Genomic DNA, 24,905 nt, shown 5'->3' on the forward strand with positions numbered 1-24,905 from the left:
GCATCACTCTGCTCGCTAAAACCCTCGAAGCCTTGCCTTGTCACATCCCATTGAGAGCTACCATTTCCTTCCTTTTGCACTGGCTCACTCACAATGTTAGTAAGCAATTTAAGGAGTGAATTATACTAATTTTGCTTATCCCTGAAGTGTGAAATTTCAGAAGATGGTGCCAAATGAATGATCATGTATATTCCCCAGTTCGTTCAAGCCTTTTTTTTTTTTTCAGTTTGTTCATTCTTAATGACACTTCTCCACTGTGTAAATTTCACTGAGCAAAATGGGAGATGAAAACAATTATAAAATTATCTAGAAGTACCAGATTTCAGATGTTGATAAGCAGAAGAAAGAGACTTTTATGGATCTGTATATGCATACTTTTTGTTCACTTAAATTCTAGGCCAGTTGTTCACTGGGCAAAGATACCAGCTAGATTATCAGATACCACAAATTTCTGCTGATGAGATGAGACTGAACTAAAACTGTGACTGAAGGTAAGATGGACTCTCATCTTGCACATGCATTTGAGTCTAAGTCAGTACATTGGTGGTGAAAATCAAATGAAGTCAAAGCTTGCCTTGAAAATTCTTTAATTATTCCACAAATAGCATCTCTGGTAGATGGGTGGGGCTTCCCTGGTGGCTCAGATGGTGAAGAATCTGCCTGCAATGCAGGAGACCCAGGTTCAATCCCCGGGTTGGGAAGATCCCCTGGAAAAGGGAATGACAACCTACTCCAGTATTCTGGCCTGGAGAATTCCATGGACAGAGGAGCCTGGTGGACTACAGGGCATGGGTTCATACAGAGTCAGACACGACTGAACGACTGACACTTTCACTTTTTCTTTCTTCATGATATATGGAACTGTATCATGTAGCCATTGACAGGAGTTCACTGCATAACAAACAACCCCACAATCTCCACGGAAACCACGGCTTTAATGATGCCGCCTGTGCCTGTGGGTCTGTGGTATCTCTGTTCTGGGGCCTGGGATGGAGAGGCCTTACCGCCTGTCCAGGGTGCGTTCTTCCGGTGCTGATGGCGGATGAGCGGGAAAGACGCCTGCGCACGCAAGCGCATGTGAAGCATCTCCGTACCGCATGGTTAGTAACATCCCATTGGCCAAAGCCAGTCACGTGGCCAAGCCCCGCCTTACGGGGCCAGGAAGCGCCTCTCTGCCGTGCAATGCCATGACCAAGGGTGGGTGTCTGCTGTCATGGAGTCAGAAAACAGGGCAAATAATTTGTCACCACACGTCCTTAAGGCGTAGTGTTTACTTATATAAAGGACAGGTTCTAGTTCAGCCATCTGAGCAAGTGAAATCTGGGTGCGATGCCGTTGCCCCATGAGGACAAGATATTTGCTCAGCTTCCGGGGCTGTGTCCTTGTTCTCCCTGCCCCCTAACGGCCAGGGAAGCCTGTCTGCGAGAACCAGCCCAGCAGCCTAGCGGCCAGCGGCCAGCGCCCACCCAGAGACTCTGCAGAGGCCGTCCCTCCCGGCCGTCATTTCTGCTGAACTTCTGGGCTCCCCGTGTGCACCCCACCTCTGCTCCCTGCTGCCAACCCAGCCCTCTGGTCCCCTCCTGCCCTCCCCCAACTCCGTGGGCCCCGTGCTTTGGGCTTTAAGACCCAGGTGGGACTTCAGTTTACCCCCAGGAGCTGGACAGCGCTCCTCCAGGCCTCCCAGAACCCTGGGACTCAGGATCCTAGAAGTGAGGTCACCTAGGGCTCGGGGTCACCCGGAAGTGAGGTCACCTGGGGCTCATGGTCACCCAGAAGTGAGGTCACCTGGGGCTCAGGATGGTCTAGAAGTGAGAATGGACATCACAGACCTGGAAATCTCACTTTTCCCTAAAATGTCCAGTAAGATGAAAATGTTCTAATAGTCAGGATTCATTCAGAAAAAAAAGCAGACACGAAGTATTTTGAGTAGAACAGATTTAACTGGAAGAAGCACATGGCAGTTGAGTAGGGCTGGAGAAGTCTGCTCCCAGAAAATCTGGTTGAGCAGGAATCCCAGAGAAGCTGCGACTCTGGCTGCTGGGAGACCAAAGCCTGCGGTTCTCCCGAGGGCGTCTTAGAGTCCAGCAGCTGCTACCAGCCACTTCCACTGCCTGCCCGCAGAGATGGCTCTTGAGGGGACCTCCCCTCTCCCTGAAACGGCAGCAAATCATCTCAGCCACTTGACAGAGGGATTTTTTCCCCACCTGTCACTGGAAAGCCCTAACGCTAACCCATCCTGGGAAAGGAGACAGCAGGCTTTGCTCTGCCAGTGCCGAGGGAGCAGGGGCGATGCTGGTCTGATACAGACCGTGTGGAAAACCCATTTTACCACCTTCCCGTATTTAAACTTCTGAATGGCAGCCACCACCCACCGTGCTCCTGTCCCACACGATGCAAGTGAACATGTGTTCAGCCTGGTTACAGGGCGGGAAGACACATAGATCCATGTGCCACTCTGTCCTGACCAACACAGGGGGTGACATTTAAAAAAAAATTATCCAGATAGTTACATTAATTCTAGAAGATCCATTTTAATATTTATTTATCTAAACTGAAGCAGAATATTTATAGTGAAAGGATTGTTTTACTTGGATACTAAATTTTTTTTTTAACTTGCTGGGGTGTTATATTACTTCAGCTGAATGCAATAGAATAACATATTGGAGATTTTATAAGACTCTCCTGTATGGTAAAACCTGAAAAAAACCTACTTAAGTCCTACCTAAGCAGAGGAGGAAAATTCTTCTGGCATTTGTTTCTCTCCTGTCTGATTTCTTGCCTTGGTTCACATATTATTTCATATTAAAAAAGCCTTACGCTCTAGTCATAACTCCTACTGGCAAATCTTAGCAACCATCAACAATAACCACTCCATACTCTTCAGTCTTGGAAGAATCTATAAAATATATAGAATATGGAGATAATTATACGTGGACCCCAAGAAAATTCTTATAAAGTAAAAATTAAGAAATTTGAATTCAAAGCCCTCTTTGGATCCTGGCCTTTAAGCAGTTATTAATTTGCTCATTCATTCAACAGGCACATACTGAGTACATACCCTGTGCCTAGTGAAACTGTCTAGGGTCCTACCCTCAGGGTCTCTGTCTGGCAGAGGAGCTCACAGTTGGGTACCACAATCTCAGAATTGCCACAATTTAAATAACACCTAGCACATAAGCAACCCCTCTTCCAAACTGAGTTAGGGGAAACTATCCATGTCAACAAACAGGCTTAGATTTCCCCAAGGAACCACCAAGGAGCTCTTTCAAACTGGCGATGAGATTGTACTTTCCAAAACTGCAGTTACACTCAAGTCTGCAGAGAAAGCAATACTGCCAGCAGGTGGCTCTGGCAGAGCCGCCTGATGAAGGGGATGGCTGAGTGCGCTTGGTCCTGATTGAGTGCTCTCTGGTGCCCCTCTGAGTCGCCTGACTTCTCAGGGGGCGTGACCAGGGGGACCTTGTTATTCAGAAGATGTGAATGCCTGCATTCTGATGATTCTGCTTTCTCAGAAACATCTAACTGCATCCACTGCTTAACAAGAAGTTGATGTTAGTAAATCCCACAGACTGGGTTTCCCAAAATAGAGAAGGGTTTTTATTTTCATAATAATGTAACAGCCAGCAGTGAAGCTGTAAGATCAGAGCGCCAGAGGACTCTTCAGAGTCGCTAGTGTACCGCCAGCAGCTGCCCAGAGAAACTCAGAAGGCTGATGCTGCAAGACCCCTTCCGTTTCAGAGCAGGAACCTGGGCTCTGTCTCCCACCCGGAGCTGAAGGCTGAGTGGACTCTGGTTCTGGGCTGCTCAGATGATTGACGCTGCTACAGAACCCCACAGCATGGAGAAAGATAGCTGGGGTTCAAAGATCTTGAGAAGAAATGATTTCTTCATCATTCCTCCTTTGCTTATTAACTGTTACTGACTGCAGATCTACTTGAAACATACCAGTAATGGCATTTTACAAATTACAGAGTGAAATGAAAACACCAGAATACTATCTATAGGAAAAGATACTCCAATACATATGTTTTAAAGCAAAGCTCAGAGAGAGTGTTGCCAATAACTGCAATATGACAAGTGGCCGCTTTAATACACAAATCAGCCTACAATTGCTTGTAATCAATGATCTTAACAATGTAGTTAATAATTAGAAGCATAGGACCCAAGTTAGGTCTAGTTTCAAATACGGTTTCTATTACACATCAGCTTGAAAACATATGCAAGTTACTTCACCTCGCTGGGTCTTAGGTTTTCATCTATAAGATGTGGGTGTCAGAATGAGAGATAATCTATGTGAAGTCCTTAGCCTGGTATGGCCATGTGCTATGTACTCAGTAAATGTTAATCGCAATTACGTAATGCAAATTAAGGGTCACTGTGGGTAACCAACAAAACCTTAAGAAGTTAATTATTGTGACTGTTATTGTGACCAGAACTCCAGTTGGCATTTCCAGCAGTTTTGGCATAGTTGTTGAAATGCAAGCCCCCTGCCTTCTGGATTTTTCTAAGGGTGCCAGAATTCCCTCTCAAAGTCTTACATAGGAACTTCTGATGGTTTATAAAGTTTAAGTTCATTACCAACACAATTTTTTAAGTTTTTTTCTGACAAAAAGCAGAAATCATGGAGCTTCAATTCTTTGGGCACGTGGAAAACTCGAAGGAGTGGAGGGCATTTTCCGTTGTGAGGATGTATGAACTGAAATAATGTCAATTAGAACGACATCAGGAGTTTGGCTAATCAAGCCAACGTAACCACAAGTTGGTCTCAGCCCAAAGACTGCAAGGCTGGGCTGGCCAGGAACGACAGGGAGGAAATTAGATGAAGTCTGTGGACATGGCTGGTTCTGAGACTGAAGAGATGCTTCATCCAGGGGGAGGGGCACCTGCTCATCACAGGTGGGAAGCGGGAGAAGGTAGTTCAAGGGTTGAGTCTGAACCCTGCATCGGTCCAGCCCCACCTCTTACTGGCTTTTTGACCTTGAGCAGGTCACCTAACCTTGCTAAGCCTCAGTTCTAGTGGTAAAGTCAGACGTTCTTAACCATGTGACTGGCCCAGAGCAGAAATGACCCATAACAAATGTGGTCATTGCTGTGATTAAGAGAGCGTTCAGTGAAGACACTGAGGACTGCAGACAAAGGCCCCGGTAAACCAGGAGGTGGTGGGTAGGATGGGCTCCATGAGTCTTGGGCCAGCTCCCACGGGAGAAGGTGAAGACTCAGCTCCCTGCTGTCCACGTCCCTGCCTGTTTCCGGCTCCTGTCATCTCTCACTGGGATCTCGGTGTTCTTCTGGCCTCCTCCGGCCATCTGCAGGCCAACTTATCCTCCCTGCTATTGCTGCTGTTTAGTTGCCAAGTCGTGCCTGACTCTGCGATCTCATGAACTGAAGCATGCCAGGCTCCTCTGTCCTTCATGGTCTCCCAGACTTTGCTCAAATTCGTATCCATTGAGTCCATGATGCCATCCAACCATCTCATCCTCTGTCACCCCCTTCTCCTCCTGCCCTCCATCTTTCCCAGTATCAGGGTCCTTTCCAATGAGTCGGCTCTTTGCATCAAATGCCCAATGTACTGGAGCTTCAGCTTCAGCATCAGTCCTTCCAATGAATATTCAGGGTTGATTTCCTTTAGGATTGATTCATTTGATCTCCTTGCAGTCCAAGGGACTCAAGAGTCTTCTCAGCACCACAGTTCAAAAACATCAATCCTTTGGTGCTTAGCCTTCTTTATGGTCCAACTCTCACATCCATACATGACAACTGGGAAAACCATAGCTTTGACTAGACGGACCTTTGTCAGCAAAGCGATGTCTCTGTTTTTTTAATATACTGTCCCTGATGTTACTAGAAATCATTTCCTATGACCAAGTTGCAAACCCTCAGAAAACCCTTCAACGAAGGTTTTAGTAAGATCCAGCCCAGACTGTTTGGCACGACCATGGCCTTCCATGACCTGGGAAATGCCTCCATCTCCTGCCTCACGTGCACCCACAGCACACGGGAGAGTCTGGAAGCCAGAGAAAGGCAAGCTGTACTCTGTGGCTCCCCAGATGATAAGACACCTGCTGGGGGCAGAGGAAGGACACTTACCTCAGCGTTTACCTATGTCCGCTCTCACCTGGCTGCACAGTAAAATCACCCTGGGGACTCACTAAAATGTGCCAAAGCCCAGACCACACCCCAGACCAATTGTCGCAGAGTCTCTGGGGTGGGACCCAGACATTGGGTATCTTTAAGTGCCTCTGGTCATTCCTATCTGCAGCCAAGATTGTGGGCCACAGGTATACACTCACTCTCATCTTTTATTTATTTTTAAAATTAACTTTGAGTATAGTTGATTTTTTTAAATGATCTAAAACGCTTTTTTAAAATGTGTTACTTTCTGCTCTGCAGCAGAGTTATGCACATACATAATCCACTCTTCTTAGAGTCTTTTCCCGCATAGGCCGTGGCAGAGTACTGAGTAGATTCCCTGTGCTTCCCAGAAGGCCCTTGCTGGTTGTCTGTCTTCTCTATGGTGCTGTGCATAGAATGTGTGAGAATGGCAGCATTCTTATCTTCTAAAGGAAGGAGCCTTATCTCTTGTTTGAAGTCCAAATACATCAATTTTAAGATCAGCCACCTGCTAATCCCTGCTTACTTTAGGGAGGAGCAGTGACCAATTTTGGGAAGTGGGTGTCAGGGTGGTAAAGATGCGTGATCAAATCAGGAACTGGGAGGTCGGCCAGGCTCCCATCGGGCCTGTGGTTTTATGAAAACCCTCCTGAATGTCAAGAAGAAGCAGGAGCCCTCGTGGCTTGGGCAGCTCCGTGGACAGCCTGGTCCCGTCCAGCTTGGCTCAGCAGGCCCTGTGAGGGGAAGGAGGAAGTGACTCAGGGCTGCCCTCTTCCCAACAGCAGGACTGGGCTGCAACCTTTTGTGAGAGGACAGGCAAAAATAGCAGCAGCACCTGAGGAACAACTCAGAAATCTCTGCTTCTGAACCGTCCGATTATGTAATTGAGGGGAAGCGATCTGAAGAAGGGCAGGTACTAATCATTGGTCCTCCGGTACATGTCCTGGGCTGGGTGCTCCAAGGGGGTCTCACTCAGCCCTCACCAGGACCCAGTGAAGCCGCTGTGTCATCTTCTTTGCATGCATCAGTGACAGCGAGAGAACGGGCAAACCGCGGAGATGTGACGAATCCTGGCGCCCCTGCGGAGGAGGCCCGCTGTGCACATTTGCTGGTGGCTCCCCACCTTGCCTGCCCCTAGCTCCACCCCAACTCGGACAGTGAGGCGGGGACTTCTCCAAGAGCCAGCACGCACCTGGCTGCTTCCTGGGCCTCGTGTGAGGATGTGGAGACGGTGACAGCTGAGCCTGACGCAGACCTTCTTCCTTCTCAGCCCTTTCGTCGGCTCCTTCTCTCTCCCCAAGTTCTTAATGTCAGGATGCACTGGGGCTCAGTCCTGCATCATCTTCTCTGTCTAGACGTCTTTTGACTTTAAATCCACGTGTATACTGATCCTTCCACTTTACGTCTCCAGCCCAGGGCTCCTGAACCCCAGACTGTGCTCCACCTACTGCCGACACTGTCTCCCTCGGGCATTTCAGATCCACGTGCTGGAGAACTGAGGTCCTCTGTAACACTGTCCCCATCTGCCACCTTCCCCATCTCACCTGATGGCAACCCCGTCCTTACAGCTGTTCAGTCTCAGGAGTCTGGACTCCGCTTTCTCTCACCTGCTTTGACCTACCTGAGTCCAGACCCCAAACCTATGAATTTCCCTTCCTCATCTCCCCCTGCTCAGATGGGCCAGGTCGTGTTCTCCATGACTGCAGTCAGGCTCACAACGGTAGCTTTGCCTTTGCTCGACAGCAGCTTTCCTGGTCATCTTTTGAGATGCGGATGATCTGCAAGATAAGTACTGTTTTGTGAAAGGAGTTTCAGTTTCACATGTGCCCATGTGTAGTCTGCGTTTACTGGTAAGTAACATAAAATGTATTGCAACCGTGAGCGGCAGTAAAATTTTCGAAAGCTGTTGGTTTGTTGCTGTTTTTCTCTGCTAGAACACATTTTCTCTTCTCTACCTTAAAAAAAAAAAAAGTAAGTGAGATCAAGCTTCTAAGTTCAGTAGGTTGGGGTATTAAATGGTTTTTGACTTATGAAATTTTCAATTTATGATGAGTTTATAAGGCCATAATCCCATCATATGTTGATGAAGACCTGTCTTTGATTTTGTCTAGGCCGGCTCGGCAGAGAACATCTGATGAAAGTTGTGTTCATTTTCCATTGCTCCCGTAACAAATGACCACACACCTACTAACGACAGCAGCACACGTTTCTCGTCTCCGGTTCTGTAAGTCAGAGGACCAGCGTGGGTCTCACTGGGCAGAAACCAACGTGTGGGCAGGTTGCTTTCCTTCCTGGAAGGTCCGTGGGGGAGCCTGTTTCCTGCTCAGTCAGGTTGCTGGTAAATTCAGTTCCTTGCGGTTGTGAAACCAGGGTCCCCGTTTCCTTGCCGACTGTGAGCTGAGGGCCGTCCCCGCTTTTAGGGGCCACTGCGGCTCCTGACCTGGGGTCCCTCGCCTCACCCGCAGCTCCTGCAGCCCTGACGCTCTGAGTGTTTCCGCCTTCCCTCTCGTCTCTTTGACAGCAGCTGGGAAATGTTCTCCACTTGGAGGGATATTTTTGGACCCACGTGCAACACCCAAGGTTCTCTGTCTCTCTGGCAGTCTGTGACCTCGTCTGAAAAGTGAGGTCCATGTTCCAGGGACTAGGAGGCAGTCATCACTCAGGGACCATGGTTTCGCCTTCTCAGAAGTGTTCATTTGATTTAGGTGTGCTGGGCATTGAAGAGATTTTCTTTAGCCACTTGAGCTTTTCCGTGAACAAAAAAATATCCTCGTAAAGCCTCCAGCCTTACACTTCTGATATTTCAGAGCTGCAGCCGTTGGCGTTTCTTGGAGGACTCCTTTATGTTTTAGTAAACTCTCAGAGAACATTATTACCCTCCCCCGAGCTTACACATGGCCCCAGTACCATTATTTTATTCCTCACACTGCCTTTTGGCCTCAGCGTCATCAACTGTAATGCAGCTTGCTTTTCCTTGTATACGTTTATTTTCTTTCTGGTAGGTCCCTGGGAGAGGGCCCAGGTGATAAAATTTTCCCTATTTTTCCAGAAGGAAAAGAAGTCTCTAGGAAAGAGAAAACACTGTCTCAATTGCCTTCTATTTTGTTTCCCTAGATTTTCAGATTTTTATATAGTCATTGCATCTTGATGTTTCCTTAAGGACATATTTTTACAGACTGTTGGTGCAATTTCCTTACATCTTCACTTCATGTCATGAATATAACCATAGATTTTTTTTTTCTTAAAAATTCAATAAGAAACATATCTAACATGTTTCTCTTTATAATTACTGGATTTTTGCACAGTTGATATAATTCAGCCATAAGAAACTGAAACAATTGGGCTTCAAAACAGCTGAGTTGATAAATACATCAATAATCTGACCAATTTGGGGTTAGGTAATATCCGGATATTTTAAGAGCTGACATTAAAGAAAGGAAAAAAAATTCCACCTTTATCAATTTAGTGAATTAATAGATCCTAAATTTTACTTTCCATTTCTGGCCACGTAATAAATTTACCCATGGTATTGTCTCATTTTTACATTTGGAAATAGTTCAATGAAGTTTTTAAATAGGGGACTGTTTAAGCTATAATATCAGGTGAATAAAAGACTACAAAACAACTCACGCAGTCCCAACCTCTGTGTCAATTCCGGCGTGATCAGTAAGCACTAGAGTGTTATGCCATGCAGTCAGCATAACCACACAAGAGAGATGAATTAGACAGCATCTGGCCATATTGTCAGTATCTGAATGGTGAATCAGAAGTAAGCTCTCTACATATAACTTTGGTGGACGCCTTCTTATGGTGCTTTATATGTTGAAATTCCATTGTCAGCTGATAAGAAAATAAATATTTAATTTCAAGAGTAAACCCCTGCATTTCTAATGATTCCTTCGGAAACTCTTAATTTCACATAAGAAAATGATCATGAAAAGCTTTCTAATTAACCAAGCTAGTGTGTCATGAGCCTACAAGTATCTGAGATTTGAGGAGGCTAAAGAGTTTGGCCCCTGGGTCGGGAAGGTCCCCTGGAGGAGGGCACGGCAGCCCACTCCAGCATTCTTGCCTGGGGCCCCGCGGACACGGGAGCCTGGCGGGCTGCCCTGCGTGGGGTTGCAAAGAATTGAAATCGGCTGAGCGACTAAGCCCCGCACAAACAGACATGACAAGCGCTGCAGACACGATCCTAGACGGATCCAGCTTGGAGAGAAAATGAGTATGAGGGGACCGTTTAGTCTTCTCATCTGAAGTTGTTGACGTTTTTCTTTGCTGGGACCTCCAAGGCGATGATAATCCCTAATTAGAAACTCACTAATCATGCAAAGGTTTATCACAGAGGAGAAAAAATAAGGGTAAATTACCGCCCACAAGAGAGGAATTTGGGAACCACAGGATGGTAACAATGCTTGACACTGATAGATCACTCCGGAAAGGAAGTTTATAAAGTCCTAACAGCTCATAAAAATCAATGTGTTCTCCAAAGAAAAGAACAGGAAAGAAAAGACTGTCACGAGGCTGTTTTTTTCCCTTTTTTGCCTCCTTTAAGACATTTGAATCATCAGATTTCCCGTATTACTAACTTACACCGCATGAGGCATTCATCCTTTGATGGCAGAGCGCCAAAACATTCTTAGAAAGTGGTTTGGAAGGGAGGGGAGTAAGTGCTTTCTTGGTTTGGGCTTGGAGTTCTGCTAAGAGCCGCCATGTCTAGGACTCCACCGACACTCTCCCCTCTGAGTCCCTGCGAGATGGTTCTAACGAGCGGGACCAGGAACATAAGGCAGCAAAGCCCTCAACGCGCTGTGAGTTCACAAGTCCCTTAAAGTAGCCTGCATGCTCACAGAGGGACGTGGGCACTGAGGTGTTGGGCTATTCGTTCACTCATTCACTCTTTGATTCGAGATCATTGGTTCGTGCACTCAGCAGTCAGTCCTGAGCTTCTTCTCCACGCAAAGATCCTAGCCAAGACTGTAGGTATAGAAACATATATGAGAGATATGCTCTGCTTATAAGAACAACCAGGCAGGCCCTAGCTGCCTGAATTCATTAATTCAGTGCGTATTGATTGTCTATTCTAGGTTAGGCAATGTTCTAAGAAGCTTCTATTCTAGTTAGGGTGATTGTTCAGTCACCAAATTGTGTTGGACCCTTTGCTACCCCATGGACTGTAGCCTGCCAGGTTCCTCTGTCCATGGAATTCTCTAGGCAAGGACACTGGAGTGGTTGTCATTTACTTCTCCAGGAGTTGGTATAAATAGTCAGCAATTAAACAAGTTAAAAAAGGGTGTTCCACTTTGCAAGGAAAATGAACCTAGTATGAGACATGTAGTCATGTTATTTGACCAAATGGAGCTTAAAATACATTATCTCTGGAGACATTTTAAGCAAGATGTTAATGTCAACCTATGAAACCTTTTCAGCTTGGGGTATCGGGGGCAGAGAAATTGTGGTGAGGTCAGAGAATAAGTCAGAGGCTGGGCCAAGTAGGGACAGGCATATTATAGAAACAGCAAGTGAAAATTCAAACCCTGAAGGGTCCCCCCATCTCTTTGGTTCCCTTCCCTGTAGCAGACATACATCTGTGACTTGGTATTTTTCACCCCGTTTCATAATGTCGCACCTGCTCAGAAATCACTCTCAGCAGTGCTGAGCCAACTCCTTTTCATGTTGACAGTGGTATTATAAAAAGACCCTAAGGAGAGGATTGCCACCTGCAATGCAGGAGACACAGGAGTTTCAGGTTCATTCTCTGGGTTAAGAAGATCCCCTGGAGGAGGAAATGGCAGCCTACTCTAGTATTCTTGCCTGGGAAATTCCATGGACAGAGGTGTCTGGTGGGCTACAGTTCATGGACTCACAAAGAGTTGGACACAACTGAGCACACAAGAGGATTACAGAGAGAGGCGCAAACCCCAAAGAGGCCAGTTTGGCATAAGTGAGTGTGAGCTTTGGAGTTACCACCTCTCTGAGCTGGGCGTTCAGAAAGAAGATGTGTCCTTTGCATGAGCAGAGATGGCGCCTGCCTGCCGAGGTGGAAGTCTACAGTAGGGACAGTTGCTTTGTTGTGTAGCTCCACACTTGCAAAGGAAGAATCACATATTCTTTCAAACATGCCGTTCATTCTGAGAAGATCTTTTGTGTATTAATTCTTCTTTCCATGAACCTCCATTCATAACCACACAGCCACGTGGCTATCAAAAAATTGGTTTATAAAATGATTAATTTTCTATAAGCTACATGAAAATCAATCCCTTTCATTACAGTCAAAGCTAATGGAAAAGAATATCAAAAAGAATGTGTTTATGTATAACAGAATCACTTTGCTATATAGGAGCAACTGACACAGCAGTGTGAATCAACTACACTTCAATTTTTTTTTTAAAAGCTATGTAATTATTTACGTTACCATGTTGCTGTTTTCTGTTTGAATGCCCCTCTTGGCAGTCAGGAATTGGATCCATTTTGGTTCACCTTGAACAGTGCAACCCAACATACAAGGATGCTCTGAAGTACTTGGTGGTGGCTCCTGGGCACAATGAGACCTGCCCTTCCACCCTCCATGAGCCACTGATGCTAGTTCAGAAGAAGCATCTGTGCTTCTGGTGTTGGGACTCAGAGGGACTCAGGTACTGCGGGTCTGCCATCTAAAATCATTTGGGAATGCAAACCTTCCACTACTGCCTCCCTCCTTTTAAAGGGTGCCAAGTAGAGCCAGTGTGTAGTCTCCATGAAAGAAAGAGCATCTTCCGAAGATACGGGTGGGAGGGTCTGGTGTTATCACATGATGCTCTCTGTTCTCCTCTCCCTTCTGCCTGGAATCCCTCAAGGTATGACAACCGTGTCACTCATTTCAAAATGGTGCAAGTCACTAGCTGTTTCCAAACAAGAAAAATTCTTTCTGAATACCTGGATGTAACGTAATGTTGTATATATCAATTATATCTCCATTTTAAAAATGAGATTAAACCCTCAAAGTATGAAGAAATAAAGTCGCCCCAGGTGCTGGAATAAAGTTTCTGAGGATCCAATCTCTTCATCCTCTTGCCTCTCCAGCAGAGGAACTGGGGTAAGCCCGTTGAAATGATGAGGTTTTTGCAGGGGTGCAGGCTGGATGGAAACAGCCCCCGAGTGTAGTGTTCTTCTGACTGGAGTCTCGTCACTGCCCAAGCACACGGCCCTCTGTTTTACTGCCCTCCCTGGGTACCAGTCATTAACCAGCTCCAGATTTGGGTCTGTTTTACAAGCCCTTCCTGGGTACCAGTTACTAACCATCTCCAGATTTGGATTGAATACTTCCAGACTCAGAAAGCTCTGAGAGACCCAGATCATTCTATAGCCATGGTCTTTCTAATTCTAAAAGAATTCATGGGCCGCCCTGTAGTAGAGTGGACATTTGCACCAACTGGGTCAAAGGTTGGCCCCGAAGCTCAGGGGTTGAGCTTTGACAGGCCTTGACTTTTGTTCTTTTAATGTTATTATTATTTAATATTAATTATTTTATAATATTTATATTTTATATTATTATAATTTAACATTATTATTTTGAATACTCTGGGCATAGGCACAAGCAATGATGAGCAGCCCCCGCATTTTCTGCAAGCTGATGAAAGCACGAGGGACAGTGCCCTGGAATCTCTGAACCAGGCGACCACGTTGGGACCCTGACGCTGTGAGTCACCGTCTATTGGGCTTAATTCGCCTGAGCTTGAGCTTGCTCCCCTGCAGAATGGATCCCACTGGGACTGACTTCATGCAGATGTGTGGCAGGTAAATGAGTTAACGACTGTAAAGTAGTTAGAACAGTGCCTGGCCCGTATTGTGTGCTCCACGTGTTAGCTCTTCTTGTTAGATATGCTCTTCTTGTTAGATATGCTTTTCTACAATTAATAAAAAGGGCTTTGATGTGGCAGCACTTTAGAAGAATTTAGAGTTTTAACCCTATTGCTACTGAACAATGTCTCTCTTTTTTTTAAAGATTTTTTTTAATGGACCATTTAAAAAATCTGTATTGAATTTGTTAAAATATTGTCTCTCTCTTATGTTTTGTTCTTTTGGCCATGCAGCATGTGGCATCTTAGCTCCCCAGCCGGGAATCAAACCTGCACCCCTGGAATTAGAAGGCAAAGTCTTAACCACTGGGCCACCAGAGAAGTCCCTGGACTAGGTCTTGGAAGATGAACGTGGGAAGATCTGAATTTCTCTTTCTCTGATCACAAATAATGACCACATGTTGGACATTTTATTTTTGAGTAAACCTTGTCAACTACATACACTTTTATTTCCATTTTTCTGCTATTGTTTCCAGTGACAAATAATGCCTATGGGTCCTCAACTCCTCAGCTGCTCTGTCTTTATCTTTTCTCTACTGACAGGGCCAAAGGCTCACAAACTACAATTCCCAGACTCCTTTGCCTACTGCTTCCTATTTGTCTCTGCCAGTGGGAGGCTCTGGCAGGAGACTGGAAGGCAGGAAGGAAAGCTTCACAGTCTCGGCTGTCAGAGTGGCCACGGCTCTGCATGATGCTGTTTCTCTGGCTCCTTCAGACCTAAGCATTGCAGTGGGTTCCTTGGGTGACATCACTTCTTTTCCTCTTCCAGCCTTTCTGACACATTTTAACTATCCCCTTGTATTAAGTTACCTCTGTCTGAAACACAAGCTGACCCTAAATCAACCTTGAATATTCATTGAAAGGACTACTACTGAAGCTGAAGCTCCAGTCATTGGCCACCTGATGCGAAGAGCTGACTCATTGGAAAAGACCCTGATGCTGGGAAGCACAGAGGGCAGGAGGAGAAGGATGACAGAGGGCGAGTGCTTGGATAGCGTCACTGATTCAGTGGATGTGAACTTGAGCAGACTCAGGAGACAGGGAAGGACAGAGGAACCCAGTGTGCCACAGTCCACGGGATCACAGAGAGTTGGACACGACTTAGCGACTGAACAACAGGAGCAATGTCTGAAATACCTGGACTCCTCTTTTTTCCTGCTGGACACACTTATATTCCTAAGCTGCTCTGTGGCACCTGCCTCCTAGTTGACAGGAATCATCGTTTAAAGTACTTAGATACTTGACTGCCCAGTTGAAGTACTTTGCTATTCACTACATAATAACTCGATGAAGTCCTTTCTTTTTGAGTCTCACAAATAAAACCTGTCATGATTCCCATGAACATATGGACAAACAGACACCAAAGAATAAAATAAAAGATAAAAGATAAAATAAAATAAAATATTCAATGCATTTTATTAGCTCTCATTGCATAACAAATCATCCTCCAACAGCATCTTAACAACAGGAATCTTTTATCATCCTTCATGGTTTCTGTGGGTATGGAGTTTGACAGCAGCTTGGCTGGGTGGTCCTGGCTCGAGGTCTTCATGGAGGTGTAGTCAGAGATCAGCTGGGGCTGCAGCCATCTGAAGTTCCGACTGTGGCTGGAGGACCTGCTTCCCAGCGGCTCCCTCATGGGGCTGGCAAGTTAGTGCTGAGGGTTGGGGGGAGGATGCGGTTCCTTTCGATATGGACTTCTCCGCAAGGATGCTTGAGTGGCCTTATGGCATGACAACTGGCTTCCCCCAAAGAAAATGATCTGAGAGATGGAGGAGGAAGCTGCAAGGCCTTTTCTGACCTAGCTTTGGAAGCCATGCATCATTACTTCATTGATATTCTGTTGGTCACATGAGGCCAGCCTTGGTTAATTGTGCAAAGTGACTACACACAGGCATGTAGACAGGCAGTCAGAGATCCTTGGAGGTCATCCTAGAGGCTGGCCACTGCATGCACGGTTGTCCACACTTGGGGTCATAAGCTCATAATTTGGGTGAAGGGGAAGCATGGGGAGTTCTCTTTTTCTTCAAACAAGGAAGCAGGAACGTTACTGATTTCAAGAGTTCCTTGGATGAGAGGGAGGAAATGAAGGGAAGAACATGAGTCTTTCATGTCCCCCTGTAGCACATGAGAGAACATAAAAGCTAATGAAATGTGTAGAAAGTTGTTCTGAGAAGCACAAAAAGGATTTACCAAGGAGGAATTGCTTCTTTTCTCTTTCTTATTGTTGTTAGTCACCAAGTTGTGTCTGACTCTTATGAGACTGTATGGATTGTAGCCCACTAGGATCCTCTGTCTATGTTTCCCAGGCAAGAATATTGGAGTGGGTTGTCATTTCCTTCTCTAAGGGATCTTCCCAACCCAGGAATTGAACCTGCATCTCCTGTGTTACAGGCAGATTCTTTTTTTTTTTTTTTTAACCACTGAGCAACCAGGGAAGCCCTTTCTCTCTCTACTCTGTTTTAGCTATTTTTCATTCATTTCATTTTGTCCACATTGCTATGGGAATGTCTGTTCCTTTGATTCTAATCACTGGATGGACTTTACTGTGTATGTCCAACAGTTTTATGTCTCTCTTCTCACAAGGATAAACACCCAGGTTGCCAGAGAAGTTTCTGAGGGAGAAAAGGCATCTCAGAGATGGACTGACAGCAACAATACCTTTCTCTATCTTTCCAAGATTATGGTGTTCAACTGTATGTGTGTGAGGCAACAGGGGTTGGAAATGTTCTTTCCTCCATAAACATTTGTGCCAGGTGCAGTGCTCGGCATGGTGGGAGATGCAACGATGATTGAGACACAGTCCCTGACCTCAGGAAATTTCTGGTTTAAAGACAAAGCTGATCAGCAGACAGCTAATTCTAGTACAAAATTAAGAACAAGCAGAAGTCAACAGAGGGGACACCCAGTAATTCTGACTTGGGGATCAGAGAAGGATTCATGAAAGATGGAACCTGAAGGAGTCTTGAAGGTAGGCTCCCTTGAAGGAGGTGATGGGAGAACTAGGTGAGCAAAGAGTGCACCTGGGGAACAGCTCAAGGAGGGGCACGGAGTCCCGAGGGGCTGCAGGGCATGGGTGGAGGTGTGGAGGTGTGGATGGGGGGGAGTCTGCCTAGACGAGATGGACCAGATCCTGGCGAGTCCTGGGTGCCATGCAAGGAGCCTGAATCACTGGGCAATGATTCAGCAAGGGGAGAGAATTGAAGCTTCCTGAAAACGGAAATGACGTGATCACAATCGTGCAGAAAGAAGAGAATTCAAGATACACTGAGACCAAAATGCATATTACTGGTTGGAGAAACGACGGTTATTTAAATTTTCCCCTTTTGGGTCACCTGCGGTTGCTAATTTTCCTACAGTGAGTGTGGATTCTTGGTAAATTTTAAAAAAGAATACATAAAATAATATTTATATGGTTAAATGAAAACTGGGTGAAGGAAGGAGGCCAATGAGAACGAAGTTCTGTAGTTGGAAGGGGAGAAGCTGGAGGTGGGGCTGGGCGAAGAGGGGCGGGGCTAGGAGGGAGCCTCTGGGGGCGGGGCTGCTGGGGCGGGGCTTCGAGGGTGGGCGGGGCTGCGAGGGGCGGGGCTGTGGGCGGGGCTGGCAGAGCGGGAAGGAACACTGTGTCTTTCCCACGTTTTTTCCAACGTGCTCTTTGTGGGCTGGGTTTTGCTCCAGGAGGTGGATGGAGAAATGGGTCGGTAGTGGTGGGACAGAAGGATGGAAAGGGAGGCGGGTATTTTTTAGGCTACCGGAGATTCGTGTAAGTTGTAAGCTGAGGAAAAGGAGCATCTGGAGAATGAAATACAAAATGGCAGAGACAATTTAGTGCCTAAGAGGCAGGATCCTAGAGCAAATTAGAGTGAATAAGGTCAATTTCCCAAGTGCAGTGTGAATGTGTGTGTGTGTTTGAGTCTATCTCTCTCTTTTAAAGAGGATGCATATGAATCAGAGAATATAGGAATAAGTGACTGTGTCATTATGAATTTTGGATTTGAATATGCATGTATAGCAATCCCTGAAAATAAAGATTTGAGCCATTTATTTCCTACCATTATAAAAGTGGCAAGGGCTATTCAGAAAGGGGAGAAAATATACAACACATCCAATAAACAAAGCAATTGAGGAGATGTAGGTGGCCCTCTCATTTTGTTCATAAGATCAGGAAATAGTGCAGGAAACTGGTCAGGAGAACAGGTACATAGCAAAATGCACTGGCCCGAGGCTGCTCGGTGAAAGGCAGCAGGTGTGCACCCCACGCGCTGGGCAGAGAAAATGCCCCAGAGGCTGGTTGGCACACAGGCAGGGATGCTCACAGCTCCTGGTGGAGTTGGCATTGACGAATGTGCAGCCCACACGCCCGAGATGCTCTTTGTCCCTTTCAAGGGTGCCTGTTTTGAAGAATTTGTGTTTGGCCAGAGTTAAATGAACCGGTTTGCTTGGGATTTCGGTTGTGACTGAGGAGGCGCAGTTCCCCAGCCCGGGGAGGGACCGGGGAAAGAGGAGGGTCCCAGAGCCATTTCTCGCGTCAGGCCCAGAAGCGCCACAGACCCTCTGAGGCCCGGGAGAGATGAGGCCTGCAGCCAGGAGCCTTGGGCCACTCAACCTGTCCATCAGGCTGAGCTTACCACAGAGGGCCTGGCCCTCTGATTTGCTTGCCTCGTCTCACTTCCTTCTTAATCAAGAGGAGACTCCCGCAGTGGTGTCTTGATGTCAACAAACCAATTTGTGACTTGATTAACCCAGATGGACAAGTGTGTTCTTTTCTCTCGTCTCCTCTTTAGCAGGTTTGGACTTGTCTATGGCATTTCTCTCCATGTGGAAGGCGGTGCCTGCCTGTGGCTACATGGCTTTGCTTTCCCTGTTTCTCCTACTCACCCCCCATTCTAGGCTCCCAGGTCAGGGACTCATTCGAGGAATTCCATAGAGACTGGACTCAGTTCAGCCTTCCCTTGAGGCTCAGCTGGCGAAAGACTCCACCTGCAACACGGGAGACCTTGGTTCGATCCCTGGGTTGGGAAGACCCCCTGGAGAAGGGAAAGGCTACCCACTCCAGTATTCTGGCCTGGAGAATTCCATGGACTGTGTAGTCCAGGGGGTCGCAAAGAGTCAGACACAACTGAGCAACGTTCACTTTTACTTTCACCCACTTCCTTCTATCCTCTAGGTCACATACAAAGTTGGAAACCCCACCACCCTTAAAAAAGAAAAATATCACCCCAACACCTGATTTTTCCAAGGGATAAGGTATGTGGCTAAAATTAGATGCTGTGATTTATCAAGAGAATAACCACCTGGTGATACGTTCATTTCACTGAAATCCCATCAAACCATCCATCTCTGTACATAAACTTCTCATACCCGAGCAGGCCCGTGAGTGGCTGGTACAGAACCTAGTAACTCACCTGCCTGTCTCTGAAATTCCCAAAGGAAAAGAAGGCTTTTGCAGCTAAAAGGGACACAAAACGGAGGAGAAGGTAAAGCTTCTATGCCAACACGTGGTAAAATGTCAGCAAGTTTTTGTTTGCTTGTCGTTTGAAACTTGGTCCCTAAAGTCTTCTTTCCTTCACATGTGCCACTTCCCCCAGGTTGCCACCATCCCATCCCCACGTACCCCCCAAAACTCAAAGAAGGGCCCTGAGCAGATCCCAGCAAGGGTTCTCTGGATATCTGTAACATAAAAAATCAGATTTGTATTGGATGAGAGGGGAGTTTGGGGTAGAATGGATACATGTATACATATGGCTGAGTCCCCTTGCTGTTCAGCTGAAACTGTCCCCTTGCTGTTCAACTGAAACTATCATTGTGAATCAACAATGCAAATAAAAAAATTGAAATAAAGTCCCCCCAAATTAGAATTTGTATGACTTTTCTGTTTGCAGCTGTGGCACATTACCATAAACTTGGTGGCTTAAACAATGCAAATCTCTAATCTCAGAGTTAGTGCTGAGGGTCAGAAGTCTGGCATGGATTTCACTGGGCTAACCTCACTGGATTGCATGACTTTCTGAAGACTCTGGGAGAAAATCTGTTTCCTTGCCTTCTCCACTTTCCAGAGGCTGCTCAGATTCCTTGGCTTGTGGGCGCTTTCCTCCAACCTCAAAGTCAGCAAAGGTAAATGGAGGCCTTCCTACATCCCCTGACCCCGCCCTCTTCTACTTCAAAGAACCCTCATGATAATATTGGATCCTCAGGGGCAGCCCAGGATGACCTCCCTAATTTGAGGTCAACCCATTAGCAACCTACCTCGGTCTGCAGTTTACTTTCTTCTGCCATGCAACTAACATTCACAGGATCCAAGGATTAGAACTCTTTTCAAGGTCATTATTCTCCCTATCATAGAACTCCTGTTTCTTTCTTTCTTTTCTTTTCTTTTTTTTTTTAAACTTGTGCTATCTCTCTCTCTTTTGGCTCAAAATAGTAATAGAAACAGCAAAGTGAAGGCTTAAAACAGGTTCCCGAAACAGATGAATGCTCACATTTTAGCTCTGCCTGCTGATTTGGGGCCAATTTCTAACCTCTCTCTAAACCTGTTCCTCATCTGTAAAGTGAGGAGAATGCAATCTCCTACAGAAATTAGTGCAAAAATGGGATGATGTTGGCAAAGCTTTGGCATAATGGTTAGCGTGTAGTGTGTTCTCCCTGAACGTAAGTTAGATTTTTTTAAGCAGTGAAACAGAGTAAGTGGGGAAGAGACAAGAGACCATGTAACCCAGGTCTCTGTAGCCCCATCCTCCTGGTTGCTCCCAGTTGGCCTCATTGGATAGAAAAGAGTTCAGCTGTCATTTCGGGGACGCCTCCGTTTCTCCCTCTCCACCCCATACAGGCCAGGGGCTCCAGCTACGGCACTGGCCCACGGAGCCCGGGGGACATGCCTTAGTGGAAGAGGCCGAGTCCCCAGCCCAGCTGCCCTTGGTCCCTGGCCAGGCGCTGCAGGTACCCCCCACCCCACCCTGGCTCCAGGAGGTCTGCCTATTAGATTTGCGAGGAAGTCAGGGGTTTCCAGGAATAATTAGGCCTGACTCTGCCCTTGCTAGAGGGAGGACACAGAGTTTAGCTGGACCTTCCCCACCAGTTGGGTGATGATGGTGGTGGAGGCAATCAAGGCAGACGGGGCCCAGAGCACCCAATGCAGGGCTGCGAAGCGTGGCCTCCAGAAAGCCACCAGTTACCTACTGCACTGACAGAACCAAAAAAGTCTTAACATGTAGTGTTGATGAGGATGTGGGCAAACGAGCCAGATACTCTTTGGGAATGTAATCCAACATTAAAAAAATTAAAAGGACATACACATTTAAAAATAAAAAATAAACACACATACATACCTTCTTGTTCAGCAATCCAAATTTGGGGGGATCTGATCTACTGAAGAAATAAAAATACTAGTAAACAATGTTGTTTCAACAGGAATCCTTATTACAATATTTGTAGGACACGCAAATAAAACTGGAAAAGTCTGAATGTCCATTGATGGGTGGAAATAAAATAAATTGTAGTATGGTTGTCTAAGAAACATTGTATAACTATTTAAAAGAAGGAGCTGTTGATCTTGAAGGATCAGTAGAAGAGAAATATATCATAATTCTGTAAAAGTGAAAAAAAAGCCCACCCTCCATATGAGTATACATCAGGATGTGTTTTCAAGAGCTGGGGAGAGGTGTATGAGAATACACGTTTGTTAACATTAGTGCAGGGTGGGTTAATATTCTTGGCTCTGTGTAGCACTGTGTTACATGGCTGATTACAAGGAATGAATTCCTTCTTCTGGTTTAATTTTGAGAGAGTGGTTTGATATAAATGGCGAGGGGGCAGGTATAAAGATGGGGAGGGAAGCTGTGGGGGAGGCTTCTGGAGCAGACCCTTTAGTGTGGCAAGAACTGGGGACCCCAGATTGAGGGTTGGAAAGCAGTGAGGGGCAGGGGGCTGGCCTGGGCTCCCACGCCAGGTGGGGCAGCGTAGGGTCTAGGACACAGACCCTTTCCAGAGGCTGACAACTCAGGAAGCTTGTGGAGCGCTTCCTGAGAAGACCAGAGTGGGCTGGAGCACTGGGTAGCCTGTAGCAAGAGGAAGTCAAGTTGCTGGCCTATGAAGGAAGGGGCTTCCCAGGGGGCTCAGTGGCAAAGAACATGCCTGCCAATGCAGGAGGCGTGAGTTACACCCCTGGGTTGAGAAGATCCCCTGGAGAAGGAAACGGCAACCCACTCCAGTATGCTTGCCTGGAGAATCCCATGGACAGAGGAGCCTGGTGGGCTACAGTCCATGGGGTCACGAAGCATCAGACATGACTGAGCGTGCACACACACACAGCACTATAAAGGAAATCCGCCTCATAGTATTAAAGGTCGTAATGAAGTTCTCCATTCCAGATTATTTTAAAGAATTCATTAAGACCATGGGGTTAGGCCTGTGTGGAGGCAGGAGTAAATGAGAATAATAACATCCAACCGTATGGAAGAGGCGTGTAGTAGGAAAGTGCTTCATCTATGTCACCGCATTTGAGACAAAGTACAACCCCATGAGGGAGGTGTGACCATCCCCAAGGAAACTGAGGTCTGGAGGGGTTAAGGAAGCCACCCTTGGTTATGTGGCTGGTAACAGAGGTCTTCTGGCTCCCTGAAGGCCTGTCCTTAGGGTGAAAATCTGGATGCAGGGTTTACACTCCTCCTGGTCCCTGTCCTTCCTTCCCCGAACCAGGGCTGAGTGGGGGACATTGCCTTAGTCCGGCTAGGCAGCACCGCTCCCAGTTTCTTTCTTTCTTTCTTCCCGGTTCATTCTATTTATTTTTTTAAAATTTCATTTTATTGACATAGAGTTGATTTATAATGTGTTACTGCTGTACAGTGAAGTGATTCAGATATATGTGTATGTATGTATTCATTATCATATTCTTTCCACAATGCTTTATCACAGGATATTGAATATAGTTCCCTGTGTTGTACAGGAGGACCTCGTTGCTTATCCATCCTGTATGTAACAGTTTGCATCTGCTCATCCCAAACGTCCAGTCCATCCCTCCACCCCACTCCGCCCCGCCCGGCCCTGCCCCTCCATCCTCGGGGATCACAAGTCTGTTCTCTGTCGGCCCAGTTTTTTTCTTTCCGGCTTTTGGGTTTGGTACCCAGACTGCCATGGTCCCAGGAGATGCTGTTCTTCTCCTTCCGGGAAAACTCCAACCTGCATCATTACACAGTTCCCTGCCATGCGGGCCTGGGCAGGCCTGGGCAGCGGCCACCAGTGACTCCTGGGAGAGTTCCACAGCAAATGTGCGCATGGCTCCCCGCCTCCCACTTTTTTTCCACACCAGGGGTGAGGGGTGGGGGCCACAGTCCTTTGATCTCCTTTGGTGGGTGTTGGGAAGGAAGGAAGGGATGGCCCGGAGCCCTCCTCCCTCAGCTCCTGGAGGACAGAGCGGGGACCACAGGTGCCCAGCTGGTCCTGCCAGGATGGAGCCCCTTGGGGGGGGGGGGCAGGGAGTGGGAGAGAGAGAGGAGGGCCGAAGACCTTCCGGAAGCAACTCTGCCGGGCTTGGAGGGAGTTTGGGGAGGGAGAAAAGGCCTCTCTGTCTCCACCATCCATCCATTGGACTCTGGACTCCCGGAGCTTGCGCTCAGCCCACCCTGCCCCCCCGCGCGGCCGCTCACCTCTCCAGCCCAGAATCCGTCAGCGTGGAAGGATTTCCAGATACACAGAAAGAAAATCTCCGTGGGGAGCCTCGTGCGGATTTGCTTTTCAGAGGGTCCTGAATGAGAACAGGCTCATCTGTACCCCTGCCTCTGGCCCACAGCTCTGGGGTCTCCAGCCCAAGGGGACTGTCTCCCCCAGCCCCTCCTCTCGCCCTACTACTGGGTCAGGCTTCCCCGTTTTCCTCCCAGGCCTGGGTCCTCATTTTGCACGCCCTCGGCCTTCTCCTTCCCTTGCATGTCTCCTCTGCGCCCCCCAGACGTCCACCTCCCAGGGGCCCGGGGCTGAGCGGGGACTCTGGAGCGGGCACTCTGGAGCGGGCCTCTCTGAGGTTTTCCTGAGGATAATCAAGCGTCACACTCAGGTGGGGGGACTCCTGTGTCTTGAGTATACTTGGGCAGGGGATGGAGTGCAGGAGGCCCCTTCCGCTGTCCCAGGTCCTCCAGGGCTGGCAGCCAGCCCCAGCTGGTCGGCATGGTAGGCCCCATCCCCCTCCTGCTTGATCTTCACTCCGCAGCCCCCCACCCCACCCCCTCTCCGCCTTGGGACTGACTTGCGGCTCACTTTGGTTAATAACTCCCTGAGCTGGGATCAGGGCTTACTGCGATGCTGCTTTAAAAAAAAAAAAACAACGTAACACCAGCTAACATATGGAGATGTCATCATGGTTAAACAAATTACAGTCGAAGACGGCGTGATAATAACTGAACAATCACTGCAACTAGGAGGAATGGCCTCTAACCCGTCAGGTGCGCCCCGCGAACCTGGGCTCCATTCAGGAGCACGTGAGCGTGGGCCCGCGGCCTGGGGCAGGGCGAGGGAGTCCCGGGACGATTCGGGACAGGCCTCCTTCGAGGGCAGCCCCGCCTGGGAGGCCGCAGGAACACCAGGTCCTGGAGACGAGGGCGACGGAGCCCCCTCCCTCCGCCTTGCCTCCTTCCAGACCTCGGAAGAGGTCGATTCCCAGGGGGGAAGCCCGCGCCGTGGCGGGGAGGGGCGTCTTCCTTGTGTCCCGGGGGTCTCCCCCCCTGCCCCGGTCCCCTCAAGCCCGGGGAAAATGCCGCGTGCGTTTTCCTTTGGCGAGCAAGGGGCCCAGTGGTGCGCACGGGTTCGCCCCCGTTTGGGGGGCAGGAAGAGGCATGACTAGGAGGGAAGATGTCACAGCAAGAATGGCCTGTGTAAACCCTCTTTCTTTTCCTCCCTCCCTTCCTCATTAAGTAGATTCGTATTTAAAACAGGCTCAGACATTTTAATTTGAATTCCAGGCGCTGAGCTCAG

The 24,905-nt window shown here is 47.5% G+C and overlaps 1 long non-coding RNA gene across 1 annotated transcript; it reads right to left on the bottom strand.

Annotated features, from left to right (window-relative positions):
* Window positions 1–15,335: 15,335 nt before the first annotated feature.
* On the bottom strand, window positions 15,336–23,694 carry LOC139031517 (uncharacterized). Its single transcript, XR_011484015.1, has 4 exons — window positions 23,588–23,694; window positions 21,272–21,308; window positions 19,352–19,395; window positions 15,336–16,012 (listed from the first exon to the last, which is right to left on the bottom strand). It is a non-coding gene; the product is annotated as an uncharacterized lncRNA (long non-coding RNA).
* Between the last annotated feature and the right edge of the window lie 1,211 nt (window positions 23,695–24,905).

The sequence above is a fragment of the Odocoileus virginianus genome, chromosome 27 (assembly GCF_023699985.2).
Source record: "Odocoileus virginianus isolate 20LAN1187 ecotype Illinois chromosome 27, Ovbor_1.2, whole genome shotgun sequence".
Classification (NCBI taxonomy): domain Eukaryota; kingdom Metazoa; phylum Chordata; class Mammalia; order Artiodactyla; family Cervidae; genus Odocoileus; species Odocoileus virginianus.